The sequence below is a fragment of the Haemaphysalis longicornis genome, unplaced genomic scaffold (genome assembly GCF_048455015.1).
Source record: "Haemaphysalis longicornis isolate Haplotype H1 unplaced genomic scaffold, Haemaphysalis longicornis Haplotype H1 scaffold_56, whole genome shotgun sequence".
Lineage (NCBI taxonomy): Eukaryota > Metazoa > Arthropoda > Arachnida > Ixodida > Ixodidae > Haemaphysalis > Haemaphysalis longicornis.
The window spans coordinates 1,184,131-1,210,269 of NW_027526397.1; the positions used below are offsets into that span (position 1 = coordinate 1,184,131).

Sequence of the window (26,139 nt, forward strand, 5' to 3'; positions counted from 1 at the left end):
ACAATTATGTGACCAATGAAAACGGCACAAATAGCAAATACTTACAAAAATGAGGGCTACACAAAGAAGCTCGAAGATCGGCGCCCAGCCGCAAACTGACCGTTGGGGTTGGCGCCAAAATGATTACTCTTCAACCCAGCGCGCGCCCAAGCTCATGCGAACGCTGTAGGGGGGTAGAGGCAGAGAGGAAAGCCATTTCCCAGTCCATGGAGTCACATCAGGCCATACCGTTGGCGTCAAACCTGATTACTCTCAAACCAGCGCGTGCCCAAGCGCGGGACTGTACGGCCGGCTACAAGAAGGCTAGAGGAAGAACTGCTAACAGCAGTTATCAGAAATACGTTTTAAAGACGTCATTGTCTGAGGGATATTATCCTTGCAATGATTGACTTCTAGAAGCCATCTTTTCCTGTCTGAAATCCCTTTCTGACGTTTCCTCCATAAATACGACGTTTTCTAGACATTCTGTGCTACCTGGGTAGTAGCACAGAATGTTGCCCGAACATTTCCACAACGTTTCCCCTTAACGTTGCCAAAACGTGGCTAATGTCCGCTTTTTTTAACATTAGTGCAATGTTTCCCAGAAACATTGCGTCAACATGGTTTTAGCATTGCTCCAACATGGGGGCAACGTTTTAAGGGTGTTGTTTTAATGTTTGGATAACGTTGTTTCTGATGTTCGTCAACGTTGCTACACTCTTGGAGCAACCTTCCAGCCACGTGCGGGACACATTTGAACAACGTTATGAGACGTTTTCTGATGACATTGCAGCAACTTTTCAGCTACATTTTCGCAACGTGCATACCACATTTAAGCATATCCCTGTACCATTCGGACATTGTGATAACATTGCTACAATCTTGCAGCAACTTTAGATCCACACTTTTAACATGAAGTTAGCATACAAAGAACGTTGCTGCAACGTTCAAGCAATGTTTTTATGAAGTTGCAATAACATTCCTACAATTTTGCGGTAACTTGCCAGCTATATTTTTCCAACGTGCGGGTAACATTTAGAAAACGTCGCTATCATGTTCGAGCGATGCTTCCTACAACGTTACCGCGACTTTACAGATACGTTTTTTCCCCACGAGGGCCGCATCCGCGCACTGTTGATATGACGTTCAAGCAATATGTTTCTCTTACGAAGCGATGATATTGCAGCAATGTACAGGTAACTTACAGTTACATGTATCTAATATACATGCAACAATAACTAGATGAACATATTATAAGTTAACTTTTTCCTAGACAGACGATTGTTGACTGCATGATAAGCGAGCACTTCAAACGTCGTCCTCATAAACTCCTGAAAGGTATAAACTGGCATTTTAGACTGCATGTTTATACATTTGGTCCCTACACTGACCAACACACACAATTAAGGCAGTCCGGCAAAATAACAAACTAAGAAATGGCGGAATTTTAAAGCAAGGAACATGCCAGCTAGCGTAAATAACAACACTGACACTCTTTAAGATGAAAGAACATGTGCGTTTTATTTTACCATTAACAATCGATCCGAATACGTATTGTGTTAAAGCAATTGAATTTCGCAAGTACGCTGTTTCAGCCGTTGTCTTCGTTTTTCTCCTCCTGGGCTTGCTTGTTCTTCTGCCTTGACAAGTCAGTTTGATGACATACTTGACGGCCATGAACCCAGTAACATGGGGTTGTTACTGCCACGCTTCTGCGAAATGAAAAAAAGCTGTAGTTTAGGAGAAGTTGCAAAGTTGTTACAGCATAGACTATGTCTCACCTCTCAGAACACCAGGACTTTTGGAATACAATATGGCCTCATCAATTTTCTTGTACTGGCACTTCAAATGAGGTTTGACTGCCATTCCTGGAAAACAAACAAAATGGCATTGCTCTAACACACAGGGTGCTCAGAAGCTCACCTGCAGTTTGGATGACGCTTGCTGCCAGATGAGCTTATTCGTGTGTCAATGTTGTGGTGCTGGTAAATCATAAGGTATTTCTGAAACAAAACAGTGTATAGAAGTGGTTCAGAAAACTGAAGTGAAGCAAATTTTAGCTAATAGAGAAAACCTTACCTTTAGGAAGGAATATTATAGCAAAACAGGCCTCTTCACTTTTCACTTTGTCTTGCTTGTTTAACTTTTTCTAATGCCCGTGTCAACTTTATGACGCACATCGCTTGAGTTGGTTTCTCAAGCATCCCTGGAAAACAGAAAAGGACAAAATACTGAATTATATAAAATACCTTACAGCTTTCTTTCCAGGCCATTGAGTAATTAAGTGAAAAGACTTCGATCAGACAGCTTGCCAGATAATTTTCAATTAAAAAGAGGACGTGGTACGTCGGCAATCCTTGAAAGAGGACGATAATTACCTCAATGGCCATAAACATAAAAACGCAACGAACAAAAATTAGTAAACAGGCAAATGTAAAGAAGGGAAACATTACATGTACAACTAGATGAAATTACAACCGTGTATTTTCTTGGTTGCCTAATTTTACCTTTTGCTCTCGAAAAATGTGCTAAAAACTGGCTTGAGCTGTTTTATTTTCTTATTTTTATTTATTTTTGATCATTTTATTTATTTATTTTTATTTGTCATTTATTTTCTTTATAGTTATAAGCATCGGACGTAGACCAGCCTTTCACATGGAAAATATGTGAATACTACAAAGACGTCAGGCGTTGTTTTACATCGTAAGATGGTTCGCATAAGCAGCTGATAACATATGGCTTAACTGCAACGCTAAATTGTGTTCCGTTACAGCATGCCGCCGAAACTCGCGTGAAATTAAACATAACAAAGTTATATTTATTAGTTGTATTTTTCGCGTTCGTGAGCAGCTGCGGCGAGAAGTAAATTAAAAGCCAATCGTACATATCAAGGTTCTTGCAGAACATATTTACACTCGATTTCAGCATCATAACAAAAAATCTACTACTGAGCGCCCACCTGATTTCTCATTATACTCTTTCCATAAAATTTAAGTGAATACGTGTTCCCCTTTTACAACCGTACGCATTCACAAAAGCAAGGATATGCTTAGAAGTTAGAAACGGGAGGGCAATCCTGTTCCCGCTCTTTTACGGAGTAAACTGCATTCGAAAGAACGAGGCGAGCTCAGAAAATCGAGCGCTTACCTTCACTGGTCGGTTGCTATGAACTTTCCGGCCCGCAAATATTCGCCGTAACATGCGGCCACACAACAATATTTCGTATGACGTGGTTCCTTCTCCATTCCGTTTGATTGTCACTATGGCTGCTCCTTTCTGAAAAAAGCGCGCGCATTTCGTCTGCTCTTCCCAACCCACCGCCGGCTGCCAGTCGCAAAGGAGCATGAGGGGAGGACCCCTCTGCGAGGGTCGCGCACGTGTGCGCGTGTGAGAGGAGGGTAAGACGCTGGCCAAGGGCGAAAGCATTTTCTTTCTGTCTTTTTTTTTTTTTTTTTTCGGCCATCCCCAACTCGCGCTCGGCTGCTGAAACTTCCTTCGCGACACACAGAAGGGACGGGACGGGACGGGACGGAGCGTCGACGAAAACAAAAAAAATAAGGCATGCAGGAAGAAAGGAATGCGCGAGACAGCGTGCCTGATTCCCAGCTGAAGTCTCGGAAAAAGGCGGGGTTCCGAGAACGCCTGGCGCCCTGCTGTATTTCGTTTCGCGCCAAGCAGAACGCGACAAGTGTTCGATGCATTGGAACCTCTTACGAATAAAAATTACACCAGGAAAAATCTTAAGATAGTGTGTGCAATGCTAATGGAAGGGAACAAAAGCAAAAATTTTCAGGTTACTTGGAAGGTTCGTTTGTATAATGAGAAAAGATCCTTGAAATAGGCCAATGAGCTTTCGTACAGGCAGTATCTCCTGGAAAATGGGTGTCACACCAGGGTTAGGTCTTTGTTTTGTTTTATTGTTTCATATATGTTACAATATCATGGTGCTCTGACTTTGGCGCTCGAGGTAGGTGAAATGTCTATGGGGAAGTTGAAATATAAAACAGCCCACTTCATGTTGTCTATTTCAAACAAAGGTGCAAGGTGTGGACTAGTTGGAACGTTCGCTGATCAGAGGGGCTATAACAGTGACTAAATGTCACAAGAAGGGGGCAATTTAAAGTACATGAACTTTGGGCTTGAATCTATTTCATAAATCAACCGTAATTACTGCGGCAATGTATATATGAAGGGAAAACACACGATTGTAATTAGCTGGCGACATGTATACGGCTCGCACACCCATATGATGCACAGAAATTTATATAGCTTGCATATAAAATTTCTCCAGTAAATTAATTTTTTCGAGCAATTATGAGGATCCAGCAACAAGGCAATGTTTGAGCCTTCTATCTAGATTATTTTTGTTTAAGGATATACTGGCGGCAACATAAAACAACCCGGCCATGCATGCTTTAAAGGGGCCATAAATAGGCTTCCGAAGGTCGCCATTGTAATCGCGCAATCGCTAGAATACCCATTCACGGCAACATTTACCAAATATTACACCTATTACACCTAACGAATAAAAACATGAAGCAAAAATTTGGTGTCAGTACTCCTTTAAGAGAGAAAGTTAACAGTGCGAGTCGCTTGTGAAAACTTAGCAAAATGGAACTGGAAATTTTCCTTGTCGATGCACGATTACCTTTTTATAATGCAACCGTTTACTACCAAAGGAAGGCACGCAATGTTTTAACAATAGGAAAGGAAAGTTGGGAAGTCATTTCTGGATGCTGTTTTCAGGCAGTTATGAAAGAAATGTGCGCGAACTTCTTAAAGATACGGCCAACACGTCGAATGAAAAACACGGCGTATACCCGATCACTTTGTCTTTCCATATGGTGCACGTTTCCCAAAAGAACACATCTTCATTGTAAAGAGGCCGCGTTAAATTTCGGTATGATGTAATGGTGAAGTGAGCGGCTATGGAACGTAAATGAAGCCAAGTCGGAGTAGATACCATTTGACGATGGCATAAAAAGCTATTTTCTTGTTGAAATTCCAGTTTGTTTATTTATTCAGCAAATAATGATTGCAAGATAACACACGGCAATTAAACCCAAGTTCTCATTCGTGCCTCACGACGTCGAAATGCTGCGCCGTCCGTTTCACGCGCGCGTTGGGTTAATTAGCAGGCGCTGTGCATTTGGTCAGTTTCCTGGATATATGCGGCATGCACATGGACAAAAACGCACCCGAGTGGCATTTGTAAAAGACTCACGAAAACAGCCCGATAGTTGGCCATACGTGACAACGCACAGTTGAGGGTGAAAGCTGCGCGGCTTTATCGGTGCTCAGCAGCTGTGTTTTGCTCTTTAAGTTTAATGATGTGTTAAAATCGCCCTAAAATATCTGATTTGTCTGATTATGAGGTTTCATGCGCCGACGCTACACAGGCGATGAGGCGCACCGTAGTAGAGGGCTCCGGATTAATTTTGACTACCTGGGGATCTAATTACGTGCACCGAAATCCCGAACACACGGGCATTTCCGCTTCTCGCCTCCACACACATTGGCTGCCGCGGCCTGCAATCGAGCCCGCGTCCTCGGGCTCAATCCTTGGACTCAGCGCTAGCACAACAGCCACTGTGGTGGGTTTCTAGAATAACTAAATCACACTATAAGATGAGACAATCGGTATACCAATTGCATGAGCGACACGGCCTGCAGGGGCTGGTGCGAACCGTTGAGCGCACGGATGTTCCAATAAGAGCGCATTCGCAAAATGGAAAAGTTGGTTTCGTACATCAGTGAAATTCTGCTTAAAACACGTCATTATTTGGGTGTCATTTACACGGATCTAAGTTGATTTACACTGCAGGTATTGATTTTTCAGAGCGTGACTGTCGTGCCTAATTGATTGGCTTTTTACTAGGTGTGGCACAGCGACGCTTCATTGCACACGTTCACAAATTTCGCGGGGACTGGACTTCACGGAAACGCGTCCATAGCCAACAAAAGCGGCCGCTTAGAGTTATTGTAAGTCCAATCTGTCCTCAAGAAACTCATGTGTCAGATGCACGCCGCCAAGAAATTTTTGCGTGTATACGTCGTATGCGTATATACCTTTAGGAAAAGTGAATGAAAAAAAAAAACGGGTATAGAAATAAGGTGCTTCGTTGTTGAGTCATATCTTCAAATTATTGTGGGCACCTCACCGTAAAAAAGTAAAAATTTGTTCATCAACTCCATAAGAAAAGTGCGACTAGCACGACGAGTATAGAAAAGTCATGATTGCTTTTGAAAGTGACTGTTTTTGAGCGATATTACGAAGGCTGAAGTTCAAATGGGACATATAAATGGAGCAGGGATAAGCAACAAGTAGGGGGCGAGGGGGAACACAAACTTCTTGTTATTGCATGTTTACTGATGAAAACAAATAACGCGCTGCAAAGATTGGCTTAAACTGAGCTTGCTATTCCGTAAAACTAAGAGGAAACATGTAGAATACAGATACAGTAATCCCTCGTTATAGCGAAGTCAGCAAGACGGCGAAAAATTTCGTTATAAGCGGTATATTGATATAAGCAACCACTCGAGAAAAGCTAAACCAGTTTAGCTTATTATACGCCACAGCTGCGAGGAATCAAACCATAATGTATTCACTGAAGCAAAACGTTATTCAGAATAAGCTGTGGTGGCTGTTTCATGTTCTTGCCGGGCGAGAGCAACCCCTGCTACAATTTGACCATTTGACCAAGCAATGCAGGAGGCTATGGTCGCCGCCCACAAAAATTGGCAGCGGCAGTGCCCCTTTTATAGGGAGGCGTGCGGGCGTCACGAAACGCTATACGAGAGTTTTGCGCTGAAAAGCGCCGCAGATGCCGTGGCTCGAGACGGAGGTTGTTTGTTGAGCTCAAAAAAAAAAAGTAATAATAAAAAGATTAACCGCTAATTGGGCGTACAAAGCACAATCATGAAAACTGATCGGTTTCGCATTAGGGGCATTGCATGATCACTGGGAATTGTTTTCCCGAGTTGTGCAGCCGTGAAGTTTGCAACACAAGAGTTCTTCGGCGCCTCGTTGTCGGCGACACTGCCAATTCTACGGTTCGATTGCCAGTGTTCGCGCACCGTCGTGTCCACGCCCTTGACCAATGTGTTGCGACGAAGTTCGATGACCCTACCACGCATTTGGACCGTTTTGCCCAAAATGGGGATCACCTGAATCGAGCATGACCGGCTCGAGAAAACCGCCGGCGAAGTACCAGCTTGTGTTGACCTGCCATGTTGACAGCCTGACTCGCCACTGGGTCACCGCGGCACGGCGACGCCTCCGCTCGCCACTTAACCCACACCCGCCATGTTGGAATTAGCTCTTCTGGCGCTTCGAGTAATGCGGCCTAAAATGCATCCGTTTGGGTTGGGACCAGAATAAATTTCGAATGAAGTGATATTTCGAATAAAGCGATTTCGTTATAACGAGTGACTACTGTATTTATATTTATTGGACGTAGTTTTTCGATGATTATAATAATTACGCCTGCGTGACTAATAATAGAAGTTCGATTTCTTACACGTGGAGGAAATCGCCGCGGGCCCATGTGCAACACAAAGAAATGCCACTGCCAACACGATCATTGCGGGGGAATTTGCGGATGACGCGAGCTCACGCACGACACTGATAACTTAGTGAGGCTAGAAAGTATTGGCTATGATCGGGAATCTGCCTGCCTGACCTGTTAAAATTCTGTTCTCCAACGTAAACGAAGCCTGTTAGTGTATTTTTTTAGCTTTACAAAATGATACAGCAATAAATGAGTGTTTTTGTAAGTTTTTCCTGAACAAAAAAATATTTTGTTCGCGCTCAACCTTCAATCGAAGGTGCCATATTTGTGGTATATTTTTATTAACACCAAGAACGGCGATGAGATTTTACCCGCTTACTAAAAAAAATGAAATAAAAACGAATTTCATTCATGGAACAGCCGGCGGCCATCTTGAAAAAAATGACCGTCTTAGAACGGTGCAGCCCCTGGCTTGTAACGCACGATGCGCGGAATGGCGGTATTATTTTATTCGAGGCTGCATCCACTCTAAGATAATATTGTGTGATCATCCAACAAATGAGGGATAAAATAAACGGATCTGCCGCCGAGTTTGGCTACGCCATCCGTCGGACCGGCACCACGCGTTTCTTTCGTTTTGAGAAACGTTCAAACGTTCACGGTTCCTTTAAGATTTCATGGGGGAATCTACACGCTCAGCGTGACACTTCTCCACATGCATTTCTGCAGTTTTTCGAGAGCTGTGTTTCTAAATGATCACACATCGATGTAGGGTTTTTGCGGTCTGCCTCTGAACCCAGCAAACCACGAAAGTCCATAGGATATCCACAAATGGTCACAATATCCAATGTCATTTCAGGACATTCATGTGATGTCCATACAATATGTTTCACCCAAGATCATCTGCTTGTGGACATCCATGCGATATCACTACAAGTGTGTTATAACATCATTACGCGATATCACTAGGACGTCCACAAATTTACATTTTTCATTACACTGAGAATTCGCATTCACAGCGTGGTGTACATATAGGGGCCCCAGCCACACAAAGTGTGTCTTAGTTCAAATCTCCCCTCATCCCCGTCTTTCCAGCTCCAAAATATTTTCTGGCCTGTTTCTAACTCATATTTTAAACGAAGAGCGGGTAGTTATTTGATTTGGAATTTGAGCGAAATCTGGTTTGCCTTTGTTTGATTCGCGAATTGGATTCTATATTTTAGGCTGCTTGATTTATGTGGATGAAGAACAAGTGGGACTGTTGATTTTCTCATTCAGTTGTAGGTGAGCACTGGTACGGAGGCTGCAGTACGGAGCCAGTTACGGAGCCTGCTGAGTAGGCAGGATTCTTGTCACCCAAATTTGATGCTTGGGATGCGAGCGGGTGCATTGCATGATGCAACCCACGCGTATGGGTATTGCTTGTTTGGTTCTTGCGCGATGGAGTGGCGGGCCTCGTCCAGTCTTGTAACGTCGGGGGAGATGAGGGTGACGGCCGAGTAATTTTGCAGCGTTTTACTGCATCGTGAATAGCCTCGTGGCGTAAGCGGTCGAAGGCTTTGCGAATGTTCAAAAGGACGAGAAAGGCCACGGTTTTTGGTAGCCTTCGCGTTTTCTAGTGCAGAGACAAGGTCGGCAATTGAATCCAATGGCACTGCGCTGGCGAGGAAAACCCGTCTGTGGCCCAGGGTTCAAGTTGCAGATTCGTGCATACTTGTAATTCGAGGCGTGCGAGCGCCATGGATTCGAGAATTTTGGAGGCAACGCTCGTGAATGAAATAGGACGAAAAGAGGAGAAAAGTTTGGGAGATTTGTTCTTTTTTAGGATGGGAGGGACAAGTTGGAGGCCAAATTGAGCAGGGAGGGTGCCGGAAGACAAGTGGAAGTTGCAAAGTCAAGAAGGCGCGAGTGCTGCCTCTCGGCTACGGGCGCACTTTTCCTTTTTGCATTTTGAATGACCCGCACCAGCTCGGCCGCCATGAAAGGAGCTTCAAAAGCCGTGCTCAGGGCGAAGGAGGGAGCCGGCGCGGGGGCGTCAGATTCTTCGTTTTGGGCTGCGGCAGGGTTTGCGCGAGACGAGAAAGCTCGGCCACGTTTTTTCCCCTTGCGATGGAGCGGGCGAGGAGGGAGGGGGGGGGGGGGGGGTTGTATGTCGGGGCAGGTCGGGGCTTTGGTCGGGGTCGCGGAGATGGCGCGAAGCAAGTGCCGTGCAAGGAGGAAAGAATACTTTTCTTTCCTGCATGGGTGAGGCCCTCGTCCTGCAGTAGACAGGCTGACGATGGGGATTTCATTTATGTGCGTGCGTGTGCGTGTAAGTGCCGTATTATATGCAGCTAAAGTACAGTAATTAAAGTACACGAGGCGATGGTACAGTGAACCAACATTTTCTAAACCAACCTAATCTAAAAACGTTGCAGTGAACTGTGGCTAAGACGTCCATTGGGCATAACCATTTGAACTTTTATAGGCGACGTAATTTCTCCAAAACATGGGTTAGTGTGGTGTTTCACATAATAAATAAATGGAAAGCTGCTATAGATTCAACATTCCTCAATATTGCGGCAACCTAGATAAACATGTACACAGACAGTGTTAATTTGAAGGTTTTTCGTGAGCATTGCTAAATATGTAGAAACTCTACGCACGCGTTGATCACTTTTAACCACACTCCCGAAATTAACGTATCCTGTAACTATATCGCAAACATTCAAGTGTGCTGTACGGGATCATTTGAATTTTTAGGCAGCTTATGTAACTCCACGTGAAATCGTTTATCATCATAAATATGACATTTGCCGACATTCGGCAACATTGCTGCAACGCGAAAAAAGCGTGTAAATGGCAGTTTCTCATGCGTTGTTTTTAAACGTTACATGAATGTATCCAACGTTGGCCCACATTTGGCAACATTGCTGCAACGCAAGAAAATGTGCATGTGGGCAACATTGCCTATGCGTTAAACGTTGCGTGAATGTTGTTGGATGCGTCCAACACTGATTTTACGTTGGCCCACATTTGGCAACATTGCTGGAACGTGAAAACACGTGCATACGGGCAACGTTGCCCATCCGTTGTTTGTAAACGTTGCATGAATGTTTTTGAATGGGTCCAACGTTGGCCCACATTTGGCAACATTGCTGAAACGTGAAAAAATGTGCATACGGGCAACGTTGCGCATCCGTTGTTTGTAAACGTTACGTGCATGTTGTTGAATGTCTCCAAAGTTGGCCCACATTTGGCAACATTGCTGTAACGTGAAAAAACGTGCATACGGGCAACATTGTTTATACGTTGTTTGTAAACGTTGCGTGCATGTTGTTGAATGTCTCCAACGTTGGCCCACATTTGGCAACATTGCTGCAACGTGAAAAATGTGCATACGGGCAACGTTGCCTATACGTTGTTTGTAAACGTTGCGGGAATGTTGCTGAATGTGATCAATGTTGGCCCACATTCGGCAACATTGTCACCACGTTGTGTAACGTTGCCTAACGTTACACAACATTGGCAACACGGCAGAAACGTTGCGGCAACAATTTGTGCTACTAGGGCTGTCACTGATAAAACTTCCTTTGTCACGAAGCAAAATCCCTTGCGCTGCCGCAGGCTGATGCCGGCTTTGCGCGCTTATCTACTCGGATCACAGGCCCTGAAATTTTCTGAGTGGGGCATCCTACCTCTATCCCCTCCGCATTTAGGTATTGTTTTGGCCCCGCTGTTCGCACTCCGCATCAGTACGCACTTCTAAAATTTAGGACGTACTGTAGAAGCGCCAGGACAGCGTGGCGGGATCCCAGCTGCTTATCCTTTTGTTTCCTATAATTTTCTGAAGTTTACAAGCACGTGATATTATTGGAAAGTAATCGTAGAAGTGAGCACCTGAACAAAAAACGTGCACGCAATTTTTTCTTATCTAAATACTCCAGAAATAAAAATATCAGTAAAATAATGGCTGCCCCATCCGAAAATATCCTTTTTCTGTTAGCTATATGTCTACCCGACAATCAGTATGTTCTTACACTATTTCAGTCCGCCTCCGTCTTTATCTTTGGAAAAATGCAGCAAGTATGAAGCGAGCGACACGTTAAACGAGATCCCCAGTGCGCCACAGAACTACCCAGACAACACCAAACATCCTAAGGACATCCCAAAAAAGGCCCTAAATCCCATGTCCCAAACAGCACAGCCTATGGGCATCCCTGGGACTTCCGCACTGGGAGTGTCCTAAAAATGTCCACGAATGGCTGTGATTGGGATGTATGCGGAAGCGCATGCGTGCTTTTTGTTGATTCGGTCAGCCCAATGTTTTGTTTTTGTGCATATACACCATTTTCCTTGCTAGAGGTGGGCGCCGCCATTTGCTTTTTCTGACCAGACGCTAGCGCCGTCTATGAAGCGACCGCCGAAACCTCACCGCTGGGCTGTTAAGTGCGCCGTTCTTTGCGTGCGTCTGCTCGGTATCCGTGCATTACCGATTGAACCGTAGTGGTTTGGCGTTAAGTTAGCGGTTGCAGTGCTTGTGGTGTGTGTTCTGTTTTGTTTTCATCATCTGCGGACGGATTTTAGGTCCTAATTTGCTGCTAGAGCGGGAAATTCCGACCCCGGCTGTTGCGAGCAGCAGTAGCAGTGTGGTGGTGGTGCCGGTGGTGCTCCGCAGTTCCGCGATGCAAAGGTACCGGTATGGCACCGACTGACATAGAAATCGATATCGGGGAGTAAATGCGTGTTTTCAATGCAACCGTGCTTGTTATGTTCACCGATTAGTCATGTTTACGGAAGCGCGGACGTCGAATGCGGAGCGCGCACAGCATATGTGGGTCACGGTGATCCGTGCTCGCGATGGACTTTCGACGAGGCGATTGCTACGCTGTTGACATTGCAATGCAATATAATCTTTCTTAACTAGACTTATGACGGTTACTGACGAAACGAAATTACCCTCGCGGAAAAATAACACGACCGCACAACCAGTCAAATTACTATTCGAAGGTTGAGCAAAAGGGTTGACGTTCGGGAGAGTTAATATTGGTTGATCATGATCGTGATCATGATTGACCTAACTCTGCGCAGCGCATGTGGCCTGTCGCTCGGAGCCCACCTTTGTGAAACCGCTGCTTGCACCACAAATGCTTTACGCGACCAGCAGTAACTGTTTTGTAATTGTAATACTTTAGATTCCGTGGCAGCGCAAAAGGATTAGAAGCTTTTCCTTTGACCGCGTTGTGAAAAGGTTGAGCTATTTTCCAAATGCAGCGTTCACGCGTATCTCGAGCTGCGTTTCCACATTTGGCTGCCTGCTTATTCTGATATCGTCCAGCAGTAGGCGATGGAGAAAGTTATCCTTTCATATCGGTTGGGAGTGTAATGCGTTGGCCTGAAAAAAAGTAAACAAAACGCCGTGATTTTAAAGGTTAGATTAGATGAAAAGGGGATTGCTTAATGCAAATCGGCTGTAATGACCGAACAATATATGGTATTTTAAATTGACTTCAAGGAACCAGAAGTTATTGTAGTGTTGTATTGTATCGGCGCTCGTGAAAGATTCCCAAGTGGTCAAAATTAACCCGCAGCCCTCCACTACGGCGCACCTCATCACCCATGAAGCGTCGGGGCGTTAAACACCATAATGAATGAATCAATCAATCAAGCAACGAATCAATATTGCTGTATTGTAAAGGATAAAGTTTCTTCTAACATTTCAGGGGGTTCCGTTGCCTGTCGCAGCTTTGCGTGTGATAAATGGATTTTGCTCCGTCTGCTTGCCGTCCAAGTGCACCCAACAAACCCTGGAGTTGGTCGTTGGTACAAAGTCGTTGCGATTTATCAACGGAATCCACCGATATCTCAACTCGGTGTGCGTCGGGAAGCGATGCCGCAAAAACACGCCGCAACTGCACTGCATTTTCTCCAGGCAGTGTCGTGCACATGCGTGCTGTCAGCGACTGTTTCTCGCTTTCTCTGGCTGTTCAATAACCCACCACCGCGCAGTGCTGACCAAGCGACGTTTGCGCCTTGAACGGCATCGCAGCATTGGCTAAAACAGTTGAAAGTTCCGCAAAAACTAAGCACACGGTGCGAAATACTCCTGAACTCCGCAGCGGAGCACACCGCGCCGAGAGATGTTAGCAGCCCAGCGCGCTCAGGCAACGCTGGTCGGCCGCCGAGAGAACTGGTTTGAGAGTATTTTCCTCCTTTCCCGGCCGCTTATGGAAAATGGTGTATATGAATAAAACGCATAGGCGCGTGTAATGCGCGTGAAGGAGGCATATGGAAGAAAAACTTTTCTTTCCTCCATGAGCAAATGCCTCGCGTACCCGCAGGTAGCGAGTGATTGTTACAGGAAGTGCTCCAGAGAAAGGCTAGTACACCACTGAGTACACTGATTAAACCAACTGAAAACGCTGCTTTTGAGCACGGCAACTTTCTAAAGGAGGAAAGAACCGTCCCGCTCAGATGGCCTGCTGCTTGGTTCTGGGTCTGCCTTGTTGACATTTTATTTCGTATTTATGTACAATATTTCAAACTATAAGTTAAAAACTAAAATTTCTATTTTATTTTAATTATATCTCAATACATTTTTTAAAGCTTCGTTGTTATTCTACAACATTAGAGACGTCTGTGAGCTTTTTACGAAACTGATTCAGCCGATTCAGCCATCGCAGTTTTGTAAACATGGCCGCCCGCGGATGGAAATGTGCGCCGCGCTCCCGTGCTGCTGGAACGTCATTTCACAAGGTAACTATTGCAAGTCGTTTATATGCACCACTCAGTGTTTAAACCCTTCCAATGCCCCTCTTGTGTTTTATGCATGATTTCTTGCTCTGTGGTCGAAGGTGGGTGCTCAGTGCGGAAACGGTCGAAAGGCTTCTCCCGGGGTGGCGGGAGAAGTTGCAACGCTTGCTGCACTGTTTCGCGTCGCTCAACTTGTTTTGTACCTCTAGCCGTTGATTATTTTACATGAATTTATTATACAACTAGTGTAGATGGGCATCACTGCAACAGATAAAAAAAAAACGCCGCAGATGCCGGAAAGCCGAGCGAGAACAACTCTAGACAAAGAGACATTATTGGGCCTCAATAGTTTGACTAACTAAAACTTTTCGCGTAGCTTAGTTACCGGTTCTAGGCCTCAATCATCAGTCCCGGGCTACCAGGAACGAAATCACTCATTTCTCGCATGTATTTAGATAAAACCACGTCTCGGGTTTTGTCAACGCGTGAGACAGTCCAGTGACAGCCCTCGGTACTGACTGCGTTTTCTTCTTTTTCTTTTTTTTCAGAAATGATAGAGCGGCATAGCGCAGGCGTTATGCGTTATAATTTACGTGTTTAACATTTTTCACTGAATAGCATGTCAGTGTGTGGTGTGCTCAATTTACTCAGCTCGCGTGATCGCCTGCCCTTGTATGTGCTAACGACTGTGCTGCAATGTAAATGTGGCTTGCTGCTGTAACTTTGCGGCCGTTTGTAGATGGGCATGTTGGCGACTACACAACCTCCACAGCAAAGAGAATTCCGGCAAACTATGCAACAAATGGCAGCGTGATCTGGGCCGCTTTGACGACTGTTTTAAAAAAGGGCACTGTGGGGGTAGTTGTGCATCATGTTTAAAGGTCTGCGAAGACTGACTTCACAGTGCGGTTACTCTTAAGAAGGCCTTAACAATTTTTCATGAGCGGTAAACACAACCTTTCACTCATTTTGTTTGTAATCTTTCTCAAATTGCACGATATGCTCTGAATATAGGTATTTCAGTCAGTCTTTAACTGCCAAGCAGCTATATTTCTTTTTGCCACTTTCCTGTAGTCTCTTGTCGGCAAGCAGACACTCAGAGATGCAGTTAGCAGTTTTTACAGGCAGCTTTAAACCTGGTGGGCATTACCAGAAAACTGCGACTCCCGTGTCTAGTGTCGTCCTTGTTATTGTTAATCTGTTATATTTCATTGTGCTTTGCACCATTGGATCCCAGGGAAGACTAATGTAATGGCGCATTTGACAAACGTTTAATGGTAAATGGCTGCAGTAGCTTGCATGTGTGTGAGGCATTGTACCAACAAGCATGATTGTAAGAGCCAGTTCAAAATCTCTTGACTGAAAATGATTTAGAAACACTGTTTCATTTACATCTGAAGCAGGTGAAATGTTTGGGCAATCATGGAATGTAAAGGTCATGTCCATGAAACAGCACTAAATAGCAAAATTTCTATCACACATCAAATTTCTGCGCAAAACAACCCGCAAGCTCCTCAAGGTTTCGCGTGGCGGCGGGCTGCTTTAGTGTTGTGAGTTCTGGCCGCGAGGTTTATTTTGACTGTAGCGCAATCACGAGAGCATGTATCAGGAAGGGCATTGTGAAAGATCAGCGAAGCTCAGCTTGTACTCGTACGCATGCAGTTTTACCCATGGTGTGAAATTGCCATGGGTAAATGTTTGTGTACACTTCGGTAATGCTCGACTTGTGTTTCCTTACTGGCAGTGTTCAAGCTAGCCGGTGTCTGCACTGTTCATTGAATTCATTACAAGTTGTTTTCTAAATTATGTGCAGGCAGCTTCATGGGCCATGGAAAGCCTCCCCAGCCACAAGGAACTCCAAAGGTCAAGAAGACAGCAACAGCAACACAGTTCTGACGTGCTGCAGAAAGAGCTGCGGCACACTAGAAAATCCTTGGAGCTCCAATGCAGTGACTGCCAAGGAATGATATGAAAGTCGTTTAATCTGATTTTCTTTTTCTTGATTGCTGATGTATATTTTCCTGACACTAATCTAAACTGTTTTTTTTTTGTGTGTGTGTGTGTGGTAAGCTACTACGTGGTAAAAAAAAACTACGGATTTCAGGGCATCATGCCAGAATAAGGTGCATGGCACCAGTACTCCCTCAGGGTGTGGTTGTCCATTTGGACGTTTGTATGGTCTCTGCTGTGAGTCAACTAACACCACATACATGGCTAATGTACTATTACAAAGTGCAGCCTGTCTAGTTTTGAGTGATATCAATATTATTTATCTTAGTATATGAGATACAGATTCAAATTTAAAACTCGAGAAATCTTATTTTGCTTCACTTGCCTCTGTATTTTCGAAGTTAGAAAACAAGTCAACAGAAATTGGATAGATTGCTGTGCATTCATAATACATACCAATTAGTGGCTGCATGATAGAATTCAATTGGTTTCAAAATTTCTTCATATTTCTGCTAAAAAAGTCTAAAAAGGGAAATTCTCTACTTGATATTTACATGACTCAGTGCAGAGCAGTGATAGTTTTTGTACATGTTGGCTGTAGACTGATTTTTTTGCCGTCAAAATTTGGCTGCATTTATTTGGAATTTTTTAATTTCCAAGGTTAAAATGTTGCAATATACATCCTTACACGGTCCCACATTTTCAACGCTAACTCATAAGTATGCATGCACATGTATTTCCACATTTAGACCTCAGTGCGTAAAATGGTAACAAAATGCAGCCAAATTTTAAAGGTAGGAAAATATGCATACAGCCAACACATGCAAAGTATTATTCTTCTGCTCTAAGCCGTGTAATGTTACCTGTTCATCAATTTTCTTCTGTTAGCTTTTATTTGCCTGTTAGCAGACAGGTGAAAACCTATTTGGCTGAGAACAAATTTGTCATCATGTGGCCAATTGGCATGTCTTCTAAGCACACAGCAAATGTCCTCCCTTTACGTTGAATAGTTCTACATAATTCTTTTCGAATGTAGGTACACGTGATCCAAAATTTTATTCTATAAGTTTTTTTTATTATTTGCAGTAGGTTTTAGAACTAGTATTTTATATCAATCAGAACTAGATCAGCTGGCCTTTCGAATGATTTCTGTGTGTGTGTGGTGCAAAGCGATGCCTTACGGTAGCCCTGTATTGATCAAAAGTGGCCGCGCGGCCTGAGGGAGTGTGACTGCCGCATTAAAGGGCCATGCAGACAAAATACAAGCTTGTTTTCTTCGAAAGATTTGGGGTTTTGTAGTGCCCTTTGCACGTGTCGGGCAGCAAATTGCTTTATTCGCCAAGAAATTAATCAGTTCAAGTTAAAATTTTGATTCTCCCGCCAAATCGTGTGTTTTGTGACGTCTGCCATGACATCACAAGGAAGGGTCTTCAAGCTAATTTCAAGTGCGCCGTCCTGCCTGCAGTGGACTGCGGAGCCTTGTTTACCATCAATCCTCTTAAATATCGCCACCATGCTGCCTTCACATTTGCTTTGTTTTTGACTGTATTTGCACCTGGCTTGGTTTTGTTACGGTAGGTACTAATTGCTTTGTGAAACATGGGGTACGTCTACAATTAGGGTCACGTCAGACAATGTCGCTTACACCGCTCGGCCAGTGTCGTGTGAGACAACCCCAAAGCACCACAGTGCTGTGCTGCTATAACAAGCATAGTGTGCGCAGTAAACAGCAATACGCACTGGTTCTTCTTTTGTAACTTCCATTGTTTCACCCCACCATTCTTACTGCTATAAAATGAATATGCATTACACTTAAGCGAAAATAGCTTATTCTGCAAGCTTATAAGCCCTGCCTAACTTGCGTTTGCTTTTGCTGGCCTCAGCCAATCGCACGGCTGTGCGTATGGTGTCATGTGTCCTAGTGTGGGAAGTGAGCTAGTGGGTCGCATCGCAATTCCCTTTTTTTCCTAATTATGTAGCTTATTTGAGCAACGTTTACATTTAAAGGGGCCATGGAGACAGGTCAAGTTTAGTTCCTTCAAAAGATTGCCTCGGTAGAATCAGGTTGACACCACTTTTAACGTAAACTTCACTCAAATAAGCTACATAATTAGGAAAAAAAGGGAATGGCGATGCGACCCACTAGCTCACTTCCCACACTAGGACACATGACGCCATACGCACAGCCGTGCGATTGGCTGAGGCCAGCAAAAGCAAACGCAAGTTAGGCAGGGCTTATAAGCTTGCAGAATAAGCTATTTTATAAGCTATAAGCTATTTACCGCAGCAGAACCTATGATGTCATATGCCGAGCTGTGCGATTGGCTGAGGCCGGCAAATGCAAATTAGGCAGAGTTCATAAGCATGCCCAAAGAGCTATTTTCATTTAAATTTAGGGCACATTCTTTTTATATCGGTAAGAATGGTGGGACAAACAGTGGAAGTTAGGAAAGCACACGTAAACATTGAAGTACCTCTGCGTACTGCTGTTGGTACTGCACGCACTATGCTTCGTTTAGATGCATAGCACTGCGGGGCTTTGGAATTGTCTCAGACAACACTGGCCAACTGACGCAAGCGACGGTGTCTTACGTGACCATATTTGTCGAGCGAGCACCAGGTTTCACAAAATGATTATTTTCTCCATGAATAAAAACAAGCCATGTTTAAATACGGTCACAAAGAAACCAAAAACATAAGACTGCTTTCCGTGGTGTGGTGGCGCCATCTAGGTCAACTAACAGTAAACAAGTCCACTCCGCACCAACTTTAGCTGAAAGACCTGCTCTTATATCACTGCAAACGTCATTCAAACACACGTTTTGGCGCGAAAGTCAAAATTTTAGCTTAAATTGATTAATTTCGCTGTGAACAAAGCATCGTTTGTTTCTGGACAAGCACTGGGGGCACTATAGAACACGAAATCTTTCGAATAAAACAAACTTGTATTTTGTCTTCATGGCCCTTTTTAAAGTCGTGTCAAGATGATTCTATCGAGGCAATCTTTCTAATTAACCAAACTTGTGTTTTGTCTGCATGGCCCTTTTAATGGTTTTCAGTAACTTTCTGTGCACTAATGTGCTTTTCCTGTGTCGTGTAACATGTTTCACCTTTCGGTATTTCATAAAGTACAGCACTTTCAGACCTTATTCGTGATGCCATAAATTGCTTCGAAATTAGGCTCACTCTTTTTTGTAAATGAGTTATTCAGGTGCATGGCACATTTCTGATGTAAAAGAGAAGAGACGACTCTTATCTTTCTGTACATAACTCGTGCTACCTTTGGAAATTTTTCATGTGAAATTTCACTTCTGCTTCAGCTAGTCGAATTTATTGTCAGAAACAGAAGTAAAGTCATGCATCAAGTTATAAAGAACTTTTGTTTGTGGTATTAAAAGTGTATGGTGTACCTTTAAGACTTAAGTGCTGCTTGATTTTGCCACTGATCTCTGTTATGTACGAAATTTGTCCAATAAAATGGTTTTGCAAGGTTTTGCAGAGTTCTAATTGTGCATTTGAGTGGAGGAAAAGCTCCATTGCAATGGAATGTTGAGCTATAACCACAAGCATTAATCAAACGTCCTGAAAAGGACCTACGAGCACCTTTTTGGAACATCCCAAAAATTTCCTTTCTTTGTTCTACATGGGATGTCAGACCTCCCAGCAAAGTCCTAGTCTGGGACATCCCAGCGAGGTCTTTTTTTGTATCACTTGGGATGTTTTTGGAACTTAAGTGGGATGTCCCTGGGAGTTCCCGAACTCCCAGGTGGGACATCCCTGGCACTTACCTAGGATGTACGTGCGTTGTCTGGGTAGCGCCCCGTCGTGGCTAAGATGTAAGCGAAACGGCCATTGAAGCCCAACAGGCAATCTGACAGACACACGTCGTAGAAGTGGGTGCAGCGTTCGCGACTCGCGAGCAGTGACGTAAGGCGAGGTGTCCGCCGGCACGCGCCACATAGCGGATCAGTGCCTGATCTAAGCGTTCCTACCCTTCCCATTGAAAAGCGCGCGACGCGTCAGGCAATGTTAATACAGGCGGCGTTGCACACACACACACACACACACACACACACACACACACACACACACACACACACACACACACACACGCACGCACGCACGCACGCACGCACGCACGCACGCACGCACGCACGCACGCACGCACGCACGCACGCACACTCGCGCCGACCTCCCGGCAGTTCGCTACCTGGCAAGGCCGATTCCCCCTTCGCACCCTCGTTTTGGGAGTGAAATTGTGGGTGCTTGGTTCTCGGTATACAATTGATGATTTAGGATTTGGACATACGGTCAAACGCTTGTATAACGAAGCGTGTGGGACTGCGATACCTGTTCGTTATACACGTCACTTCGTTATATGCGTCGCGCGCTTCACTGACAACCTGTAAAACAGGTAAGCATACTGAGAGAAATAATCATCAGATTAAAACTCTAATAGGCAAAAAAGTCATCAATTTTCTTCTGCACAGTAGTATGACGTGCGGAATGCGAAACCACCGTAGAGCTGATGCTGTCGAGGTTCACGGTGTACTGCAGTGCGAAGTAAGGCAGTGGCAAGATATATATCTGCAGCGCGTCTACTGCTTCGCGGGTAGTCATAAAGCTTGGCTCCTCTGCAAGCTCTTCATCACACTCGCCTGATCATTTGTGGCGCCCCTTTAACCTATGGTAGCCTCCATGATTTCTTCAGTTGTCAGGACGGAGCAAACCAGGACCTGGTCTTGCACGTAGACATAATAGCCGGCCGTCACACCGGATGTTGCGTCGCAACACACGCTGCATTCATGCAGCTCCATGATCAAACTGGATGACTCCCGGTCGTCAGCACACCTATCAGCTGTGTTGTCAGCTTCACTGAAGCCAGCTCTGAGCCAGCACTGTGTTGTCGAACAACACTTCGGCAATCGGGAACACACGAATTTATTCGTTCAACAGGCAAATTCGCTGTAGTGTTCAGTAATTGGAGCACGCGTGATCTGTGACCGAACAATTTTAGGGGTCTTAAAGGAGCCATGAAGACAAAACACAAGTTTGGTTCATTCAAAAGACGGCCTCGTTAGAATCATACTGACACCAGTTTTAACGTAAACTTCGCTCAAATGAGCTATATAATCAGAGAAAAGGGAATGGCCATGCGACCCACTCGTTCATTTCCCGCAACAGAACCAATGATGCCATACCAAAGTGCTCTGCGATTGGCGGAGGCCGGCAAAAGCAAACGCAAATTAGGCTGAGCTTGCAACTTGCGGAACGAGCTATTTGTGCTTAAACTTAGGGCACATTCTTTTTAAAGCCGGTGGGACAAACAGTGGGAATTACGAAAGCACACGTAAACACAGAAGTACTGATGCGTACTCCTGTTGGTGCTGCGCGCACTATGCTTGGTTTAGCTGCACATCACTGCGGGGCTTCGGGGTTGTCTCAGACGACACTGGCCGATTGACGCAAGCAACAGTGTCTTACGTGACCATATTTGTCGAGCGGGCACTATGTTCCACGAAACGATTATTTTCTCCCAGGACAAAAACAAGCCAGGTTTGAATACAGTTAAAAACAAACCAAAGGCAGAAAACGGCTTGCCATGGTATGGTGGCGCCATCTAGGTTCAGTAACGCAAACAAACGCACGAAAGCCGCCGCTATTGCCCGGCCGTGCGCAATCGGCTGCAGTAGAATGCCTCGATGCCAGCGCCGCCGCACAGGGTGGAGACACCCACTGATCTCCACTAGAGTTGCTGGATGGCGCTTCGAGCTCTCCGGCGCTAAGGTCCCTGAAATTACTAAGGTAGCGCCATCTTTAGATCTCGCCGCCTTTCACCCTCGCCCGCGCTCCTTTCCTCCTTCGTTTTTTGCCATTTTCTTTTTCGCCGGCGAACGCCGCGCGCCATTGGCCAACGGCCAGTGACGTAGTACCTCGTCCCCGCGTCGTTTGTTTTTTTCTTCTCTTCGCCGCCACTGTCCATTTAAATTCGCCATTTTAGGCTCAGCTGCCTCGGAGCCGGCCTTATCGAAGCCGCCAGCGTATAACAACCGATAACAACCGAAGAGTCAGCTGCTCGTTTGAAACAAGTGTTGCGTCGGCGTCACTTTATGTAGCTTCGCGATGCCGAGTTGTTGTGCCTTCGGCTGCTCGAATAAGGTCAGTGCAGTGACGGCCAGCTCGGCTGTAGCAAGCTGTAATTTATCAAAGCCCACACATGAATCAACGTTAGCTGTACAGCATAAAAAGGATTCACAATTGCGCTTGTTAGCGCGCTGCTGGCCTTGGAATACGGTAGTTATTATAGAACTGGGCACTACAGCTAATTGTAAGCTGTGCGCATTCTTTAACTGCGCGTTCTTTGTGCCAGCCTTTTCCAGATATACCCGACAGGGCCTTACTCGAAGTAATTGTGAACGCCAATCGCACGAACATTGCTATGCCACGGACGCACTTACAAAAGTACAGCCGTCATGGGCGAGGTCAACGAGGAGACGCGAGAACTTTGACCCTGACAGCAGCCTATAACGACGTGAAGGTGACATATTTTGCAACAGCGTCAAAGCACCGGAAAAGTGCACGGAATAAAGGTGGCATGAATGTGAGTAGCTAATGCGGAACGCATACTGAGCGCTGCCTAATGATCTACAACTAACGCAAAAAACGCGAACGCAAAAAAGCCAGCGCAGCGCTCGACATGCTGCGAACCAAGGTCACCGCGAACCATGCGCAAGCCCTCTGTGCAGCGCTTGCACGACCACAACTTAATCACGCAAATGCAAGAACGGAATTACTGTAACAGAGCAATTTCAAACGTCCACGTTCGATCCTTTCGTGTTCACGAACTATTCTGAGCATGCCGCACACGTAAACAAACACCGCGCTGTCCGTATGCGCCCGCGGCATATCCATCCCGCAAATATCCCCTTCTACACAAAAATATACAACAAAACAGCCTCACTTAGGGCGTGTTGGTAATACGGGGCTCTAGAAGTACTATGTAACGGAGCAGTTTGAAACGTCCACGTTCGATCCTTTCGCGTTCACGAACTATCCTGAGCATGCCGCACACGTAAACAAACACCGGGCTGTCCGTATGCGCCCGCGGCATCCACCCCGCAAATATCCCCTTCTAGACAAAAATATACAATAAAACAGCCTCACTTAATGCGTGTTGGTAAAACGGGGCTCTAGAAATACTATTAATGCTACCAAAGAGCGATTGCGGCGCGAAAACAAGAGCAAACTGCACGAAAAACTGCAGCGAGCGGCCAGAAGCGTTGCGAGGGCGTCTGCTCTGAGGAAGCCAACAAAAATGGCGGCCCCGCCGCGGAGTTAAAGGGACCGCGGCGCCGCGCGTGATGAGAGAGAAAAAAGAGGAGGGCAGCGGAGAAGGAGGGAGCAGTTGGCGCTACCTTAGTAATTTTAGGGACCTTATCCGGCGCTAGAGTTCCTGTATATAGCTCTATATACAGGAACTCTATCCGGCGCACGGCCGCCGGAAGTTCGAGCGCTCGTCCCGGAAGTCGGGCCATTCCAGCATAGCGCATGCTACGCATGGGCTGGTTTCGCACGCATTCCGCCAAAAATGCCTGCTTGTTGCGCCGTCAACTGCACAAGCAGACCAGAGTAGTCGTCTGGGAAGAAGTTCCCTTTGGAAGTATTACAATATTCTATACGACGTGCGTGATACGCAGCAAAACGCAAATGTCAAATCAGTGTCGTTTTTAAGCTGTGGTTCTTGTTACGCAGATTCCCTCGCTCTAAGTCGGATTTATACCGGCGTTGGGTGGCAAACTTATACCCTAGTTACACGGCGAAAGTAACTGAAGTTAAGTTTAACCGTAATTACTAAACTTTAACCGCGGTTATCGCAAACTGCGGTTTTGGATGTTACACGCGAAATTGCAAGTTTGGTGACCGCAGTCACTTGATTATGATCGCAACAAAAATAAATTACCACACTTTTAACTTCGCGATAAAAAACAAAAGAGAAGCAGTGTAGACAAAAAGAAATATCGTTAAAGCATTCGCTTCTGACACAAACGCAACGCACTCGTGCGCGGCGAGAAGAGGGGCTTCCCCAACAACTCGCAACCGGCTTGGTTTGCTTAGGTCTGTACGGTGTTGGGAACTTTCAGCGTACCTTAGCATCGCGGCAGATATTTGACCACCGCTATCTCTACAACTGCGAATTACAATTCATAGCACAATTTTTCACCGCACTAACATCCATTTTCTCACATGCGGAAGTTCTTTTCCGCGATCAGATTGATTTCGAAGAGCGGCGATGCGATAAGCTGTTGCTGCCGTGGTCTGGGCCGGTTCGGGCCGCAAGCAGTGCCGTGCGGGCAGGCGCACCGGCGTGTTTGCAGGCACGGCCGACGCGCGCGCCGATCGCTTCCAAGTGCTGAAAATGCTTCAAGATTGCCTGCTATATGCATTTTTGGCAGACGATGCGCGGAATTTACAAATTTAGCACGGCTTTTGTCGTAGTTGATCGGGCGGATCGGGAAACGAGCCGCTGCTGACGGGCAGTCGCGCTGATTGCGAGAGCGATGCAAAGAACGCAAGCGCGTCTTGGGGACAGCTTTGGGGCGCCCGCTATTTGAGAACCTTCGTCTCTTCCGAACGCCAGGTGATTTTTTTTTCGCCTCCGCTGATGCGCCGCCACTGGCGTCCGAACTGAATTGTGCGATTTTGAGCACTGCGGCTGCGGAAATTGCGGTTAGCATGACCGAACTGAGGTGGCGAAGCTCAGTTTGCGTTAACCATGGTTAGCGACGTAACCGCAGTTTCGTGTGTCGTGTAACGCAGCAAACTGCGGTTTTGTCTAACCGCGGTTTGCTTAACCGTGGTTAACTGTACCCATGTAATTATAGTTATATAGCTATATAGCTCTCCATCCCCAGGCAGCAGGCTCTGCAGTGACCACTTTACTGACAACTGTTTTGACAGAACGGGCGCACAAACTCGGCTGCAGCCTGACGCCGTGCCCACGTTGTTTTCTTTCTAGCATAAATCCCTAGTATAAATTTTTAGCATAAATCCCGTTGGAGCTGCGTCGTCTCCTCTCAAACCACGACCCCAGTGACATTTTCGTTCTCCTTTGCAATTAAATTCTGCTTCATATTAACGTCGCATATCATATTTCGGTATAGCATAAGTTGCGATCTGAACGCGATGTGTATAGCCAAAATGCAGTAAAGTGAGAACAAAATGCCAAAATGCGCCAATTGGGATGCATCAGCGGTTGAAAAGCGTAGCAGACGCCTGACTTCCGGGACGAGCCGTTGAACTTCCGGTGGCCGTGCGCGCGCCCGGCCGCGACAGCGGCGAAGCGCATAAGTGGAGATCAGTGGAGACACCCTTTGAACGGTCCCGTGCGGCCGCAATTTGGTCGACCTCCTCAATGCGTCATTTTCGTTTACCACGAGACCCAGCAACGTGAAACAGATAAGATTATTCAAACTTCGCCAGTAAACCGCGTTGCAGCGATAATTTTAGCGCGGTTTCGATACAATTACTTCGGCGGCGAGTGAGTGACCCAAAATGGTGGCGCCAGCGCATACGTGTTTCCACCATGTACGGCGGACGCGTGCCCAGAGCATTCGGTTCCTGTGATGTCATTGCAGACCACGACAACACACGATTTAGCGGGAAAATCAAAATTTTAACTTAAACTGATTATTTTCACAGCGAATAAAACATCGTTTGTGTCCGGACAAGCGCTGGGGGAACTATAAAACACAAAATCTTTCGAATAAAACAAACTCGTATTGTGTCTTTATGGCTCCTTTTTTAAACCGAACCGCATAGGAACGCCGCGTACGCCGGCGGTAAAGGAACAGAACACGCATGGCAGCCTGCCGACGGCGATAGCCCATCTCTCAAACCTGATCTAGTGGCTCTATAGTTCGTACCACAAGCTGCATGCAGCACTGTGGAAGCTACATTGTTGTTAATA

At 45.6% G+C, this 26,139-nt stretch overlaps 1 long non-coding RNA gene across 1 annotated transcript; it reads right to left on the reverse strand.

Annotated features, from left to right (window-relative positions):
- Positions 1 to 1,474: 1,474 nt before the first annotated feature.
- LOC144140927 (uncharacterized) lies at positions 1,475 to 2,145 on the reverse strand. The gene is made up of 3 exons (XR_013316390.1): positions 2,059 to 2,145; positions 1,761 to 1,982; positions 1,475 to 1,691 (listed from the first exon to the last, which is right to left on the reverse strand). It is a non-coding gene; the product is annotated as an uncharacterized LOC144140927 (long non-coding RNA).
- Positions 2,146 to 26,139: the final 23,994 nt, after the last annotated feature.